The sequence below is a fragment of the Streptopelia decaocto genome, assembly GCF_964273445.1.
Source record: "Streptopelia decaocto genome assembly, chromosome: 5".
NCBI lineage: Eukaryota > Metazoa > Chordata > Aves > Columbiformes > Columbidae > Streptopelia > Streptopelia decaocto.
The window spans coordinates 62,855,727-62,874,809 of NC_138659.1; the positions used below are offsets into that span (position 1 = coordinate 62,855,727).

General features: G+C 38.5%; 1 protein-coding gene across 2 annotated transcripts in view; it reads left to right on the forward strand.

Annotated features, from left to right (window-relative positions):
* VTI1A (vesicle transport through interaction with t-SNAREs 1A) overlaps positions 1–19,083 on the forward strand; it is a 266,769-nt gene that overhangs the window by 177,850 nt on the left and 69,836 nt on the right. The gene's annotated exons all lie outside the window — the stretch shown is intronic.

The window sequence follows — 19,083 nt, forward strand, 5'->3', positions numbered from 1 at the left end:
GAGGAGTAGTCTAGAGCTTAACAACAGGGTGGAGGGGTAGTCTTGAGCTTAACAGAAATGGGTCTGCTAATGAAGGTGGAGCTCTGTGCATGCCAGTTCTCTAGCTTAGTTTGAGATAATCTTTTAAAGCAGCAGAGCGTCTGTCAGGATGAGATCTTTGCCGTTTCTTCTTGTGTGCGCTTGTATAAAAAATTAGCAGCAAAATATTAATATATAGGAGATTTATGTTTTGGTTTCTGTTCCTACATAATGCAGCTATAGTCAGAGGCACTGACTATATACTCAACAACGAAGTCTCTGTGCTGAAAAGTGTATTCGCTTTCCATTTAGTGTTACAAACAGGAGGACACAGCTTTCTAAGTCTTTAAATCTACTTCAAAGGCAAGCTAATTATATTATTTTCTTTTTTAATCTTGGGGCTGGAGGAAAGAGTATTTTTTTACTAGGGGTTTTTTATGCTGGCACAACTTTTAGAGATAAAGTGTTTTCAAGTGTATGAGCAAAGAGAAGAAAACATCTCATTTTATGAGCCATTATATATGCTTTCAAAATATACAATATTTTCATGGTTAAAATATTTAAAATCAAACAAAATTAGACAGCTGTAATTGTCTCTTTTATAACTTTTTGTATCTGTATTTCATGTATGTTGACTATTAAGCATTGGCATATTTCCATATGCTTGATCATGTATTGCCTTCTGATTTTTGAGATACTGTGTAACTAACTTATTTCTAATCTTATAACGGTGTTGAGGTTTTTTTCCCATCCCAATCGAGGAAAAACAATCAGAAACTTGACTACTGATGTTTGAATCCTAGCTTTGTCCCGGGTGTAACTTGGGTAACTGTGGAAACATCTGTTTCTGTGCATCTCTAAAATGAGGATAATGTTCCATATCTCAGCAAAGCATTCCACGGCCAAATGCCCTTAATTAATCTATACATGGTCCTCACATGACAACCTGATGAGAGTTTGTGAATGATGGACTAACTGGTAGCAGTGCCTGTCCTGATTTGGAGTCATGACTTAAATGGATTTAAAAGGGGTGAAAGAGAAGCATGGGAAGAATTTGGTCTAGAGGTGGGGGGGGATATCCGATTTCCCATAACAGTCCATTACCAGCTATGTACCTGATCTCCTTAACTACTGAACACAGATATGAGGAAGAGGAGGTATCAATTCTCTTTTGTCTTCTCCAGAAAATATAGTTTTGAGGGCTGCAGGTAACAGGCTCATCTTCCTTGGGTGATAATTTTGGTACTTTGCAGACAGAAAAGAGTATTTGGATTGATTCAACAAATAGAATTAATGCATCTCTGGAGACGTAATGATTAAGTGTATATATACAAGAAATGTAATGTTAAACTTCATGTACTAGCCCAGGCAACTGCTTCTTCCTTACCAATCTCTCCTTACTGCTCCTGTCAGAAATGTTCTTATAGCCGGTGTGGACTGAGATATATTATTGCTGGCTGCTGTCAACCTGCAAGCAATCAGTACTTTTCAACATTTAAGTACTTTAGGGTTCCTCAAAGAAGAAATGCATCCCTACAAATGCAATGTTTTATGACTTGGTGTCACAGCACTGCTGTTCCCTTGTTCAAAGAAGGTGTGGAGGAGAGATGTGTGGACTTAAGGGTAAAGGCAGACAGTCACTTCCCCTGGCCAAAATAAGCACCATCACCTTTTGCTTCTGGGGAAATAAGAAGAAACATAGTTTGTTACAGAATGTGGATGGGTAAAGCCATGAAGATAATCCGGGAATGTATAGAAATTCTATCTCATATGTAGTAACTTCATTTAAAAAAAAAAAAAAAAGAAGAGTGAGCCTTTGAAATGCCAAGAATTTACTGTTCAATTTCTGATTAAGGAGAAAATAAAGATGTGGATTTCAATTGCATTTTGTTGAGGCATCCAGTGGCATGATGCTGCTCTTAGCTGTGTAATTAGAAGAGAGCTTGTTAGACAATTTGAGTAGCAGGCACATCTTTAAAGCTGGGTAGAATGAAGTTTGAATGTGATAGCTGGTAACAATGCTGTAGAAGACCCTCTTTGTGAAGAGTATTCTTTATAGAACATCTCTTGCGATGGTGCACTTGGTCATATTTTGACGGTCGTCTTTGAATTATTGATGATTTATTACAGTTCTACCAGCAAGCAGTAGGAGAATTAAGCTCCCACCTGCCAGTTCCTTCAGATGATTCCTATTTGAGGAATCTAAGTGATCAAATTAGTTAAGCCATTTATAATTCTCCAAACAGGAATTACTCACAAATAGTTGTTTCTTAGTAAATTCCCAGTGTCCTCTTTGGAGTAAGAAGGAACATTTAGAATTACATATATGATGTTAAGCTCGTCATAGAATTGTTTTATAACAAACTACATAAGTCATATTAGCAGTGTTGCAGATGCTTAGCAGCCAACTAAGGAAATAGAGACCTCGTTTCACAGATGCACGCTGTGAACAAACAACACCTAGGTGGGGTGGGAAATGTTGGTTGAACCCAAATAAAAGGCAGTGCTGAAGAGCTGCTGTCATGCTTGTAATTCTGTTCATTGAAATCAATGGAAAACCTTGTGTCGAAATGCTTATTCTCTGAATCCGAGAGGAGAAGCAGGTGCACAAGATGCCAGAGAAAAGTTCTGTTTCAGAAATGTAGAGAATAACTTACAGTGGACTTTTTATTTTGTCCAGTTGACCCACTTAAGTCCAGGTCTCATAGGAAAATACTGTTGTGACTGACCTGGATAATAGAGATCGGTCAGGAGCACTGTCAAACCTGGCTCTCCTCCTCAGCAGTTGAGTTCCCTGACTGACTTTAGTTTGAGGCCCACTGCTTTCTTTGATCCAAACGCTGAGAATATGTAATCATCATTTAAAGGAATGGTCTTTTTTGTGAGGAGGAAGCCCAGAAGTGGCCCCAGAGAATGCCTCCCCACATGGAAAGCCACCACCCCCTGATTTGATGGCTTCCATACTAATGCATCTTTCAAGGGGGCCTCTTTGTCCTGCATTGTTACTTATTTGGTTCTTCTTTTATTTCAGTCTTAATTGTCATCAGTGTGTTGGGTTTTTTGTTTTTTTTCAAAAAAGCATCTGGAGAATAGTAGTTTATTGCAAATTGTTGTGTTTGTCTAAAGGCAATTGCACAAGCTGGAAACCTAATCCTTGTAATCTTTCCTACTAGGGAGAGCTTGAGATAAATACTGCTTGGTGGGAGTGGGTCTCTACTTTTTGATCATCCATGTCTAAGTGTTGAGTAATACTTAAGGGAAAATGTTCTCAAAACATTCCTTAGATGATTATTAGATTATATTTTATGTTTGATAAAAACTGGAAAATTGTGTAAATATTTGCTTAACATCCCACCCCTAAAGCAATTTATTTCCTTTCTGGCCTTCAACCCTCTTGCTCAGTGAAATGAGATCAGTCACTTTCTGTTTATATTCAGTTTCACTTTGCAGTTTTCATGTACGTGTAGTGTGATTCCTCACTGCACAGGAATATTTAAATAATAAGTGGGGAACAAAGAGGAAGGAAGTGAAAAAAAATATTTAAAAAATATTTTCTAGTGCCTTCTCACATTTTAAAAGTAAACAAGTCCTATGATTATACTACTGGCATGTGACATGACAATAACTAGTGTTAGAAGCAATTTAAAAAATAATCCAGTCCTGCTTTTCTATAAATTGTTTGTCACATAGTAAGCAAGACCAGTTTGTACATATTGTGTTTCTGTGGCTACTATTCAAATCAGCCTTTTGCAAAGTAAACACATGTGAGATATCTCGTTCTTACAAGAGAAAATCACTTTTGTGTCTTGGGTACTCCATGGTGGCTGGGTTTTCTGGAAAGTGCTGCCTTGTTCACACAGACAACAGTCAATGCTCACATAGGACAACTCTGGCTGTTTTCTTGCATCTGAGTTTTTCATTTTGGATTAATGTAGAATTTTTCATTTTGTATTAATGTAGAATATGGGTCTCAAAACCGCAGATATCAGAACAAATGCTAGGTCATAAGCTCAACTAGATGGGAGGATGGCTTAGGGTAACACTGTGCTGTGGGGGAAAAAAAAAAAAAACATCAGAGTCAGTAAATTAATTTAAAAGATTGAGGATGCTTCTCTGCACCAACCAGTGTCGAAGCATTTCTGTCATGCGTTGCAAAATGGCTGCTTTGGATGCAAGAAGTCCTGGAGTTTCTCTTGAGTCCTGTTTCTCTCCCACCATGTTTTTACAATTAAATACTGGATTAATTTTTTTTTTTTTTTTTTTAATGTGTTACTTTTTCCTTAATGTGTAGCAGCTGATTTTTCCTCTGTTGGCTCGCTTGGGCACAGAGACAAACCTCCTTTCAAGGAACAGAGTTCCAACATTGTTGTTGATTAGTTTAATGGGAAACCATCTGTGTGGTAAGGCTGGCTCTCCAGCTTCTTTCTGGAGGGGAAAAAAAAAAGAGATGCAAGTGTTTCAGCCAAAGGTAAAACCCTTCCCTTTGTAATGTGGATGGACTCACAAAGCAGACACAAAGGCATGTGTCTCCTCACCACGCTCAGAGACCTGATTTTCAAGAACAGCCAACCTGTGACAGACAGTCCTTGGGAACACAACTTCTTCAGAGTGTGATCCACTCTTGGTGCTTCCCATAAAGTTACAGTTGAGATCTGCTGCTCCTTTGAGGGACAAAGGGCCAGTTTGCTTTCCAAGAGGTCTTTGCCCTTTTTTCTGGCTTACCCCACCTTCCCAAATTTTGAGTTGCATTTCTTGCAGGAGTCTTGTGCTTCGTCTCCATCCTCTTCTGTGGCTTTCACACCCTGTCAGTCTGAGATGGTTTTGACTTCTTTTGACAAACACCTTCACTTAGAATCACAATGTGGTTGCCGTGCAAGAAAAAAGGCAACCTTTCTTTTCTTTCTTTCTCTTTATGAACTGGAAACATAATGCATAAAAGCTTGGTGCGAGCTCACAATAGCACTTTGTCCTCTTTCACATCACTTGCCAAATAACTACTGTTGTGGCAACAGCTGTAACCAAGCATGGTGTCAGCTAGTTTTGCCGTAACGTGACTGAGTGCCAATAATTTTAATATAATGTGAAACACACTCCCAAGCAGTGCAGTGAGGCATCTGATTATTAAATTCCTTGAAATGTCATCTGGATTTTTGTTGGGTTTTTTTTTTGGTTTTTTATTTTTTACATCAATTCAGGTCTCAGAACTGGACAGTGTTGTGATTAAAAGAAAAAGAACAGAAAATTCTCTCATTATAGTAAACATTTCCAAGAAAACTCTCACCCTGAAGCAGACAGCTCTGCTCTGCTTACATAGACAGCAACAGCAAAGGCTCTGTGAGGGCTAAAGGGGGTGGAGGTTATAACTGTGGCTACCAGTTGTTTGCTGCTCTTTACTGTAGCACTTTCTCCAGTGACAATAAATGCTGTTTATTTTTAGGGTTCTTATTCTGAGCTCCTTATGAAAACTAAAAGGTAGGAACCTGGTGAAGCATTTGTTTTTAATATGTTGCTTACATTGTGCTGCAAAGCATGGTATTCACCATTATTGATAATGATTGAAGTATTAGCATTTAATTGTGTAGAGCAATTAAAAAGCTTAATATTACTATTTTTGGGGCTGAGTCCATTCATATAGCAAGCATTAGTAAGAAGTATATTGAAGAAGCTGAACAAGGTCATAAATGTTCTGTGTGCAAAGAGCACCTGATGCTTTTTTCCGAGTCTTTAAGAAGTAGTTAAAAAATAAATAAAACACCTTGTGAGGTGAATAGATAAAAGGCTTTCTTGGTTTAGTTGTGTCAGTTTGGCTTTTTCCTGTACTTGCTGGGGTTGTTTTGTTCCTAAAGAGGGAATGGATGCCAAGCTGAAGAGGTAATTTCTGAGCACTGTTTCTCAAGATATTGTGAAAGTTCTCAACTTTTATGTAATAAGAAAAATAACACTTCTCTAATGATGTCTGTTTGCGTATTGTTGTTCTGCGTGCAGCTTGGTGCGGCTGCCAGCAAGCATTTGAGAGAAACCCAGGGCTGAAGAAACAGTGCAGGGGAACCTGAGTAGCCCCGAGTCCCTGCAGGCTGCGCACACCGGCTCCTCTGGGTGCTGTCAAGCGGTCCTCACCTGACGTCACCGTGGATGAAATCGAAAGACATCATTTGCGTTTGATCCCAGGTGTCTTTACATTTGAATCCAAACAGGAAAAAGGCTCCCGGCAGCCTGGAGCTGGGTTGGAGGTGTTGATACTCCAAGCACGTCCAGATGTCACTCCCCTTGCATCAGATGGACTGTCTGTGGAGCTCACTTTCCTTTGGTAATCTGGGGAGTTACTTGCACAATGAAAGGTTCAGGTTTTTCCTGTAGACTCATAGCAGCGCTCTGTAGTTGTAAAGTATCGTTATGTGCTCAGAAGTGAAGAGGTTTTTACAAGGGAGGAGCTCAAACCAAAACCCTAAATGTGGATATTTCTAAACCATAGAATCTGTATCCACATCTGAGTTCTGCAGGTTATGTGTGCCAGTAGCACATTAAACCAGTGTATGACATGGAAATTTCCCTCAGACTTAGAGTATTCCACAGCCAGGTGCAGATACAACTAATTTTTGCAGGCTCTGCTAGACAGTTTCCAAGGGAAATTGTTGTTTAAGATCAAGCCAAATCCACTATATATCTTCAAGTATCTACTAATATATGAATGCATGCAGAACAGAAGCAGCACAGGCAGCAATAATATGATGTTTCCCAAAATGACTTGCTTGACCCTTAGCTTGGGAAAAAGACCAACCTGAAGAAGGAGAAACAAGTTTTGTCTCTAGACCCACACAGGTTTTGGCTTCTCTAGTGATGCTGCAGTCGTGGCATTTTAAAAGGGTACAGTTGTTTTCAGTCCAAGAACAAGTTGATTCTTCATGCGTAGTTGACACTACTGTTTAGACTGATGAGGGCAGAGTTTAGGATAAACCACAGGAAATGGCTTAGAGAGGTGGAGGATATTAAGAAAACATTGTACTGCTGCTTTAGAAGTAAAATGAAACACTTTGGGTTCCATTTTCCCATGTGATGTTTAAAGCCATTGTTTTGAATTTTTTTTTTTGCAAAAAAATATTGCAACCATTGAAAACAAATGTGCTTTGAAACATATAGTTGGCTTTTGTAATCTCAAACCAAGACAAGTCACATGAAAATCCTCCTCTTCTCGTGGAGGACAGCTTGAGGTTTTGTGAGAAAGTATTCCTTTCCCCTTCCTCTGTCCCCTCACCCCCACTTTTGGACTCATTTTATCCCCTTGAAAGTGCTACTTTTCTGTGTGAGCTTTGAGAGTGAAAATTGTTCAACATTTTGTTTATGGAAGAATCCGCTTTAGCCGGGAAGTCAGATGCAGCAATAGGAACAGAAATAGCGCTTTTAAAGGTGACAGACTGTTCACTTTGGTATGTAGAGAATGGCAACAGTATTGAGAGAATTCTGTTCTTTCTCTGCCCCTGTTGCAAGACGAGCAAGGGCTGACCTGAACTTTTGTTTGTTTGTTCTGCTCTGGGGTTAAAGATTCACGCTTCACCCCCAAGAATGTTTTATTCTGTTTTTGTAAGGGCGGAATTCAACTTTTCTGAAGGCAAAAGAAAAATCTTTGTGTGTTATAAGAAACAGCTGAACAAGACCTGAGCGGATAGGGGTTTTTTTTGTTGTTGTTTTGGTTTTTTATTTTCTTTTTTTCTTCAGCTTTCTACCTGTGAAGAAATACAGTATTTTTAGAGTGAGGGCTGATTGTGGAAAGCAATGATTGAACAAATAACTACTTTAAGGCCAGTGCTAGAAACGCTTGCCAGTATAGTAATGTCAGTTGGAGGTGTGATTTTTGGCTGCATGTGTATATTGGCAAAAGCCCTCGTATAGACATGGTTGTCCTGGAGCTTTGGCCAGTATATTCTATTTTGCTTGGGGAGGATATAAGCTCCAACAACAGAAGCACTTTTTTTCTGCTGGTAAGTTGCAACTCCAGTAGAAGCTCATGCCAAAATAGTTATACTGTTGTAGTGGCAAACCTTTTTCATAGACTAGACTTCTGAGTCTGGTATCCTGACATTAGCAACTGTGCTCCTGTTATTGTTAAAATTAACAGCAGCAACATCTGAAGGTGATTTCAGGGCCTTAGACTTTGTAGCATTGTAATGATCTTGAATTTACAGATCTGCATTTCATTTACTCCCAATACTTAAGAGAATTGCAAGCAAAATTACACTGGACTCCATCTTTTGCATGCAAGACATATCTTTGTAGTAATTTTTAATGGATTTTTTTGTAGCAAAGGTCTGTGTGCTTTGCAACTGTCTAGAAGCTGACAAATGAGATTTATCTTTGGATTTATTTTCTGATTCATGACACAACCATTTATAGTGAAACATGGTTCTTCTAAGTGTAACATAGTCTTCATATGTAGGTTTTGCAGATTTCTGTAGCAGTTTTTTTTCTTGAATACATTGAGATTCTGGAGGAGACGTCGTCATTATCTCATGGAACTACATGTATGATGCCACAGGCCCTCTGTGTGAACTTTCCTTCTATTTTACTCACACATCAGGATGAGAAAGAAGTCCTTTTTTCTAATACTGAAGCACGCTACATCAGCCATCTTCAGTACGTGAAGTCAGAAGGGTAAATACTCCTTCCAAGTCTCAGTTTCATGTCACAAGAGCATGTCAGCTATTGTGTAATCTCTCCAGAGTGCCCTCACACTAGGAGAGCAAAACCAGTCCTGTTCTTAATGCTGTCAGGGAGGTGATGCTTGGAGATGTTGCGCAGTCTGTCCTCAGCAATCAGTGCACTCTGCTTTTCTTCCACTGGTGCTTTATGCCAACTGACTTTTATAAGAGAATACCAACATTTGCACCTTGATTGCTAGAGTTTTTTTGTTCAACCTACTACTGCCTTGTTATGATATGGTACAAGAGAATGTTATGGTTGGTTGGTTGGTTTTTATTTTTTCTTTAAACTACCTCTGACTTCATTGGGTGTAAAATTCAACCAATGCTGAATGCTTTTGAAAATCCCACCCTTCAGTTGGTTTTGTTGTTGTTTTTTATGTCTGATGTAGGACTCCGTAATATGTACTGGCATAACATCTTGATGGAGCAGAACAATCATTTGTTGTGCTAATTACTGATATCACAAAACCACACACAGGAATCTTGATATTGGGGGAAAATAATAATGAACACTAGGTTAAGACCTATTAAAAAAATATGTGAGTCTGGTAGGATAAGAAAACTAAGTATGTTGAGTTTTAGAGCATTTCCCTGTGTAGGTTTATGTTCTTCATGTCTCTTTTTTTTTTTTGAAAAGGAAAATATAATAAAAGGAAAAGCTGTGGAAGGTGGTTGTTTAATAAATGGTACACACATCTGAAGCTATATTTTCAGTATTCCTGGTCTTTCAGTGTCACAGCTTACCTTTTTCCAGGCTCGCGAAGCATGAAATAAGTTAAAACCAATAGGTTTTTAGAATATATGGACTCTCTGGCATTTTTTCTTTGTTGCTCTGTGACTTGGACAACAAACATTGTGAACCGAGTAGCCTCAGTTTGTTAATCTCTCCCTTGGGTCCATCCTTTCTTAGTTCAGCAAAAACACAAACAAAAAAAACCTACTGCATGTGGTCAGTACTCAGTTTGCTCAGGATCATGTGTCTTGTTGAAACCAGAATATTTTATCTCTAAGACAAGCCCAGCCCCTTATTCTTGGTAAGAATTCTTAGTTTTCATTCTGGATTTTAGCTGTTAACCCCTTTGCCACTTCAGCTTCAATAATCAACTAAAAAAAAAATCATACTGTATTTAAAGTAAATAAGCATGTTTAATATTTTGCTCGTTGAAATAGTTGAGCTGCATTTATTCAAATATAAAAATGCCCCAAACAAGCAAACAAACACCCTAAGCAAGCAGATCGCTTGGCCAAAACCAAAATGAGAAATTTCCTTCTCAAAAGTGCAACTTTCAAGAAACTTTGGGTTATGAACTGTAAACAGGAGGTTAAAATAGAAACACTCTTACAACTGTATCTGCAGTGTCTGCTACCCAGTGTCTTAAGTACTTTGGCTGAATGCAAAAATGTAGAAGATTGACTAAATTCTGGCATTTGCAGCTTCATTCACAGTTCCAGCGGGTTGCTAGCAGCTTTCTGCCTGCAAGTGACAGGGTAAAATTGAGCCTCAGGTGGGGAAATGAGGGAGTTCCTCCAGTCCTCTTGCTAGAACACAAACTCCTGCAAGGCAGCTGTACCTCACCTCTGGAAACCTTAAGGACGTTTATTATGAATATTCATTCTTACGGTGCCTACCAGATGAAATTGTAGCATGGCAAAGGTTTGCCCTGTGGTGTCCCCCTTACCAGGAGAGCAACAGGAAAGAGTTGGGCAAAACAATAGTTTCTGGAGGAACATTTAATTGAAAGCTTTTTCCTTACAAATATCGTCTTTCCAGAAATGCAGATGTGCATGATAATCCTATAGGGATATTGGTATTTGGCCTCTAGGATTTTAAGAGTCCTGTTCCCAAGGTTAAGATATACAGAGAGCCAAATTTTATTTGAAACTATTATACAAGACAGATATGGAAGCTCATGGAGTATTACATTGCGGATCGCATGTTAAAGAGAGACATATGGCTCTTGAGCTATAAAATGAGTAGAGAAAGGAATTATATTTAAAAGCTATCTTTAACCACTTGTTTTATTCATTAATCTGCAGTTCACAAAGCATTATTAGTAGCAAAAAAAATGCCATTATAGGATTGTTTCTGAAAAGCAAACAAATATTGCAAACATTTTCACCACTACCATGACTGTGTAACAATAGGGAAACAAATACTGATGGCGAACAGTGTTTCTATGAGTGAATGTGTTGAACAGCTGCCACTTTCCACCCTTGAGACTTCTGCGTATCTGTGTTGGATGAAGTGATTCCTGTAGCAGATTTGTAATACACTTTGTGTTGCAGGGGGGTTACAGGGAAGAGCCAAATCTGTGATCTGCACCTTAATGTAGATTTCTTCAAATCAAGGGAGACTTCGGCTATTGGCATGTCAGGGCTGTTGCTTATGAACAAATACAAAGGTCTGGATGTGCCCCACAGCAAAACCCCTGACCCGGGGCAGTACCAGCACAACAAGGTGCTGTTCTCTTCCACCCAAACTCTCCCGTACATGGGTACTTTCACTCTACTGAGTGCTCAGGAGGAAATGCAGTGTCCTATCTCTCTCTGTATTTCCCTGTGACAAAGTATTCTCCTTACCTGCATCTTCTGAAATGACAGGAGATGTTCTCAGATATTCACAGTCATTCTGAGACTGTTGTTTCTTACCAGATTTATAAAGAAGAGGACATTGCAGCTTTGAAAAATGCACTCAGATATAGTCAGATATTACCAACTGTGTCATTCCTAATGGTATTGCTCTGTTCTCATGACCTGGACATTTTGTATGAGAGGCTTAAGTTCTAAGTACAGATACAAGCAAGCAGCTGAACTTGGTACATACTCATTTCCAAAAACATGTTTGAGGGTATCGTATTTTGCAGAATACTGTTAAGCCTACTCCATTTATATGCAGTGCAAAAAGATATAATGAATAGCTTTGATTATCATAGATCATCATTTTAAATGAGCGCTCGTTGCTTACTGTTTGACAGATTATTGTTGATGCAATCTGCCAGACAATCACAGTTTTCCCTCCTGCAAAATATTTGCATTGTCAGAAAGATGTGCATGCTTTCTTCCTTTTCCTCACCAACCTTCTCTGTTCCCCCAAATAGCATATCATGCACAAGTTAGGACAACCATGAGTTATGGAAAATCTAGCTCCAGTACTGGATTTTTTTTGTTTTTTATATTCAAATCAATGTCTGGACTCCAAGTTTCCCAAGTCCCAGAAAATACTTTGCTCCTAGAGTTCCCAAATGTAGTGTGCTCAGTTTATACCATCAGAGAAGGAGCAACTAACTGTAGCCTTGTGGCTACTCTCACGGCACATGCAAGACAGGCTTTTTTGTCCAAATCTGAACACTTCAAGTAGGAGAGCTGTGAGAGACCCATTCCAAAGTAGCCCAGTGGCTGGATGTTCAGGTAGGACATCGGTAGTTGTTCCTCCTGCAATAATCTCTCATTGTTCTGCAGGATGGTTCCACAGTAGATCACAAAGTTACTGAAGGGTTGCATGGGCTTCCTGCCCTTCTGGGTATGGTGGCCCAACAGCTTGGTTCTGGAGCTTGCCTCTTTGTTAAAAATAAAATCTGCTCAAACGTCACCCTTTTTGAAAGAATTCTTCAGAGTTCAAAGTAAATTATTTCAGGGATGATGATAATCATTGCCTTTAATTGAACTGTGGTTCTTAAAATCTAGAAACCAGTTCATAGTTAATCATTTAAGTTCATCAGAAATAAGATTCAAGTTGGGGCAATTAGACAATTGTTTCATTACTCAGCTGTCTAATGAGGTTTCACTGATCTTTCACAAATGATAATACAGTAGATGAACTATATGGTTTAAGAATAAGTTATTCCAGTTTTAGATAGTTGAAAAGTGACTTACTAAAACTGTTAATGGAAGTTATTCAAGATGTGCTGTCTAAATCCTTTCCAATTAGTGCTGAGGTCTTGAAGGGCCAGCTTAGCTTTTTATTAATATGTTCAGTTTATTAATGTATTTTTGATATATGCATAGTGTGACTGTCTGGTACATCTCAAGATGTTGCATAATTATTATCCTTCTAATTTGTTTTACTTGGGTTATAGTCCTTAGTCTTGCTTAAAATTCAGAAATATTTCATAGCTTAATAACTTAATAACTCATTAGAAAGCCATGACATGTACTTGAGGTTACCTTAAAGGCTATCCGTATTTGACAGTAAACTTGAGATAATTCATTGGCAGTATGACTGTCATTGACCAGTTTAAATATTTCAGGTTCTGTTTGACCTTTTCCCTTACATTTAAACCATGTGGAGAAACTGAAATTGATTGTGTACAAAACTGGGAGCTTTTTCAGATGGTCATAACATTATGAAACAACAAAAGAGTACTACTTTATCTAATACATTTTTTATATATAGTACTATTACTAGGCAAACACTTTTATAAAATTTTGTTATCTTATTCTGTTCTAGATATGAGTTTCCTTTATTAAAAATCCCCGATAGAAAGAAGTTCTGCTTCCAATTTTAGAGCAACATCTGTGGCCAACAAATTATTGCCTAAATATGATATGAGATACAAGTCAGGTTTTTGAAAACCAGGACTAATTAAAAATGTTAATGGGTTTTTTCAGGTCTTTCATGCTTTTATTTTGCCACATATAAAAAGGGCCTATTTTGGATGCTTGAAGTGATGTTCTCTTGGGAATGTCTTTACTGAGATCTAATGTACAGAACCAAGACTTGAGGAGAAATTGCATCCTAGAGTCACAAACAAACTGGAACCTCTGAAACTGTTCAGTTTTGATGAGCTTTCCTGTGAAAACGCAGCGTGTCTTTAGTCTGGCATTTCACTCTTTTCTCAGACTAACTGCTGCCTGTAGAGGTTTCTCATGGGTGAACAAAATTATAGTTCTGCACCCCACCCAGCTGTGTGTGCGCCTGGTTTTGTCCGTGTTGGTGGATTCACATGATGTTTCTCTATGCTGGCGATGTGATAGATTGTTTCCCGTTCTCTCTCTGGCGACGTCCATGAAATATTTTATTTCATTGAGTTCAAATGATATTCTAGAAACAAAACAAGCATGTTTTAATTAGTTTATGTCATAAAATGTAAGCTGTCATACTGCATTTACAAGGATTCAACAGATTTCCGTTACCATCCTGGTTTGATTTAACTTTGTAATTGTATTTATGTAAAAAGGCTCAATGATAAGCTACCCATGAAAAGGGCTAATGACAAAGTGGGATGGAAGGAAGATGGGAAAGTATTTTATTCCCTAGCAAGGCTTCTCTATTGTTGGCCTTTGTGCAGACCATCATCCTTGAGTACCTCTGCCAGATACCCTTCCTTCCCTTTTACTGTCTGCCAGCCTGTGGATGGCATAACTTGGTGTCTCCAGGGATCATTAGGTTGAATAGTGATTCCAGGACAGTTTCTGATGTGCTTCTGATGCAGCACAACTATCCTTCACACAAGGCTGAAGGTATCTTTGTAGAATGTGTCTTTCCATTCTTCTGTATCACACCTGCAGGGAAAACTAGCCTGTTACTGCAGTATTTTAATGAAGTGAAGGCAACTTGGTCCAAGTTTCCCAGCTGTTCTTGTGAACAACTGGTGACCCACAACTGCATAAGGCACAGTGTTTTGAATGGACAGTTTGATGATAGATGCTTATTGTCCCTGAGAAGTTTTGAGACTGGGCAGTGATCTCTAGGTCCTAAACGTTGCAACTTTTCTAAATGGTTTGTTGTTTTTAAGACTTCCTCTGGATGGATGTATATGTTTCTAGTCACATATAACTATGTGCAGGTGTGCTTCTTTGCCATAGTGCTCTTTTCTCTCTGAAGGCTTTTACCTTTCATGAAACTGCTTAGAATCTTCCTGTACCTTTTGAGTTTTTTAGGAAATTAATTAACTAATTAACTAATTTATTCCTGGGTGGGTTCTGGACCTCACCAGGTGTCTCCCATATCAGGTGCCTGCCCTGCTCTCCTTCTCAGTGTCAAACACTGGCCAGAAAGGCCCACACACTCTTTTTCATGCAATGCCAGGAGCCTTTGGGGGGTGTTATGTTATCGCCCTGGAGAGGAAACTGTACAACCACTTAAGGTCTTGTAGCTCACAATAGCTAAAAAACTTAAGACTGCCCTTGAGGATTGATTTCAAATGTCATTGTTTCTATAGCATGGCATGGAATCAGCATCAGGATGCACTGGGAAGTGATATTGGGGTCTGGTTATGTTATGGAATGGTGAGTTCTTACAGTAGTGAAATTTGAAACATCTCAATGGGAAGCTTTGAGGCCCCTTAATTCTGTAGTACATAGTTCTCAAAGGCCTTTGTGGACCCATTTAACATGCATAGCATTAAGTGTTTCTTTCTTGTAGCACCTGTAGCTTGGTTCATATTCCTCTCACCTTTTCTTACAACTAGGTTTACTGCCAAGCTGTTTCCAGAACCGCTCTACTCTCAAAGACCTTTTCTACTAGGTTTTGTTCTAAATAAGTACAAGAAATGTCTTTGTTATTTGTGAGTTAAAAGCAAATCCAGCTTTTGCTGTTCAAAATGAATTTGGCCTCCTTTTAAGAGTCAAATAAATAAAGAGTTAGAAGTTGAATGCAAGTTTTGCAAGGTCAAAGATCTTGTTAAACAAAGAATTTTTACTATCACTAATACAGCTTTATTTTGGGGAAGAGGGGGCACTCCATTTTGTATGTAACACAGATATAATGTAGCCCAAAGCTCTCCTTAAAAACTAGAGGACGACTGGAGCTTAACTTCCCCTAATTGCTGCAGCAGTCCAAGATTTTTGTCTGGCTGTAGAGCACTTCTGCTCTATTTATGCTCTAACTTGGAATTGCTTTCTAACCATTTTCTGTGTAAGCAAAATTTAACCAGATAGCAGACTGATTTAGAGGCTGAATTCCGATATCCTTGTTCAATGAATGGTTCTATTTGCTTCATTGACTCCTTTGGAAGTAAGGACGTACTCTGAGTAAAAGTGATGGACCTCCGTTTTAGCTAGTTATAGTTAGCAGCCAGCTGAAATACAATTTATTGCACATATGAAAACAATGGCACTCTTTATAATTCTGTCCTCTAGAGATATAGTCATTAATATAATGACAATTTAAAAGTTTTATTCATGCATATATTTCTTGGCCATTACACATCATGAAGTACTCTAAGAAACCAGAGGATTCTTTGTTTAACAGCTGGTCAACTAACACTCTTTCATTGTAATTCAACGTTTGAAAGAAATTTTATTCCCTAAAATAAACTGGCAAGTGCATGAGGTGAGAACACAATTAAAAATGCCCTGGCAATTTTATAAACAGGCAAGCCAAGGTACAATGAATTTCTCAAGTCCTCAAGAGGTGTAATAGGTTTGTGACAGAACCTCAGGAACTGTGCTGTAGAGTGTTGATCCACATCAGGTTCTCTAAAGAGTAGTTCAAGCATATTTTGTTGCATCCCAGAAAGGAGGTGGAAAAAACGTTCTCATGCAAGGTAACTGTTCTGATATTCCAGTTGTTTGAGGAAGAAAGTGAGAATTTTGGATATCTTGACATGAAACAGCGAACAGAAGTTCTTAAAAGCTTTTAGAAGAAGGTTCTTAAAAGATGCCATGTTAATTACTCAGGTATTTTTCAGTTTAATGTTAGCTAAATATGGTGCTTCCACAGGGTTAAATTGATCAACAGCTTTGTAATTAAAACAAATATTTTCTCTCAGGGATTTAAAATGTGGATTTTTGTTGTTATTATTAAACAGTCAAAATACTTTTGTCAGATAAGGCAAGAAATGGACTGCTGAACCTGGGAACTTCCCGTGTACTATTCCTGAATACATTAGCATTAAATATTTTGCCTTCCAGACAACAAATTATGAAAATGCTCTTTAAAGTGGAGATGATAGGGAAAGCGTGATGGAGACCAGTGAGATGGTAGTTAACATGTTTGTTTGTGGTGCTTGCACCCTTGGTTCAGACATGCTGTAGTTTGTGAAGAGAGCTGTGTGTTCTCAGCTGAATTTTTTTATTGGCAAACCTAGCACAGTGGCCTGATTTGAAAGCTTTGCTCTGAAGAAGTCATGGACTTAGAAGCTCCTGCTGAATATCCCAGATCTGAGTGAAATGAATTGACGGAGCTGCGGACGGAAGCGTTTCTTCACTGGCCTTCACTTTCAGGAGGTTGAGAATTCTCCAGATTTTAAACTAAACTTTTTCTTTAAATTGTCAAATGAAGTTTGTTATGTTAACTTTGACGTCAACTGTTGACAAATGTTGTGAAAAGTCATCCCTGAGAAATATGCAGCCCTTTGGGCTCTTCCTGTCTCTTCATCACGCTTTCATATTTCCACCAGGTCGGCTGACTTTCACCATGCTACGATAATGCTTTGCTAGCAATATTAATGAGCTGTATGGCTTTGGTAAACAGCAGATCAAATTGGCTTCTCCCATTTTTACTCAAAAATGAGCTAAATTAACGAATTAGTAATATTAATGTGATTTAAGTGTGATGATGTTACCCTGAATAGATTTTATAAGGATATGGCTCAAATGGGTAGCTGGTGCATTTCATGAACAAAATCCAGAGTCTGCTTTGAATGTTTATCTTAAATTTGTCTGTAAACTATGAAACTCCATTTCAACCACATAATTGCCTTTTAGTATCCTTTCCCATCAGCTGTAAAACGTCAAACAAACATTAGGGGCTTCAGCAATGGGTCCATTTTATGAGTGTATAGTAAACTACTTCATCCTAGTAAAGTTTATTTAGGTATAGTAAGAAGTTGATAACATTCTAATGCATGAAGGAACCATGTTTTCTTTCTTCTGAATCAGACAGTGTTCCCCTGATAACTCTCCTGAAGTAAAAAATATTGAAGTCGTCTTTAATTTCATGACCACTAGAATCATGTCATGTGCTGGCAAAGTTTATAAAATAACTTAATATATGCATTACATTAATATTAAGAAAGAACAGGGAGATTATGAAAAGGTATTTATTGGGACATGAGAAAAATGTAGCTTCTAGATGACAGTACTGAGAGAAACATTTTTCTCCTCTAAAAAGAAATAGCGAATCTGAATAAGAAAATCTAGCATCAGCAGAGCTCTCAAGCTTTTTCTCCTAACTCTATTCAAATGTAGTGAAAGTGAGTATTCTTTCTGTAAGGCTTTGAATCATCCTCTAAGTCTCCATTGCAGAAATCCTTTCTGTCATCCTAGGTAGAAATCCAACCCATCCCCACCACAGTTACTAAATCCTATAGGATTTCTCCATAGGAGTAATAAAGAACAGTCGTCTTATCACTTTGTGCCATAATTCTTCAAGAGCTGTGGGAGAAAAACAGACTTTGCAGGAGTGGAAAAAATTCTTTTGGAGTGTCAGTGACTTGCCCACTGTCACATGTATGTCCCGAGTGAGGAATTTCAGTGTAGGTTGGCTCATCCCTGCTCTGTGAGCTCTGGCCGTGGGGTTATGTTGTCATTGAGACTGGAACTGTCTTGCATTTCTGAGTAGCCGGGAATGGGGCCACTCACCAATGTGTTCGGTCTCGTGTTTACGCAGGATCTGTTTGCGTAACCGAAGGAATGGAGTCTGTGTAAACAATTCCCATCGATTATGACAGCTAATGCCAGCTCAGCAGTATTAGACTCAGTACTTAAATATTTCAGGCTAATATCTATTTGTTTTCTCACTATACTGCAGTGTTTATGAATAAGATTTAGTATGTAAATACTCTAATGCTCAGTACTGAACACGCTCTCCTTTTAATGGGATTTCAGTTTTGTCCTAGTAATATTAGCTTAAGAGCCATTGATGGCACTACCTTGTGCTAATTCAAACATTATTACTGCCCTGAGTCATTAAAAAAATAAATATGAATTAACTCAGTGTCTCAATGGAAGATGATGACAGAAATATTGTAGCAGGCCTGTAAATTGATGGTCATTGTCAAAACCACAGTGGCTTTGACATGCAGATCTAGATATAAAGAGAGAGCCTGCAATCGTTTCTGAGTAACTTGTTGTCAAGTTGAAGTTTCCCATTGCTTAGTCAACAGCCTATTTCTTAAGCTGTGTCGCCTCCATTCCAGTCTAGGTTTAACAACACTGTCTCTCCATTCCAACAGCCCTATAGGTGATATATTGCGTGCTTGCCTGAGGAGTTTTTCCTACTAGTATATCTCACTCACAGGGAATATTTGGTGAATCTGTTGCCATATTTTATTGGGGAAGGTGTTGTAACTCATTGTAGTTGGCACCAGCCCCAGTAAAGGTCAGTGCCAAACTTGATGCTGATGCCAATGGTCTGTTATCCCTGGCATAGCTACCCTGCTTCTCTGAAGGACATGAGCTGAGTCAACAATAGCATGTTTCCGTC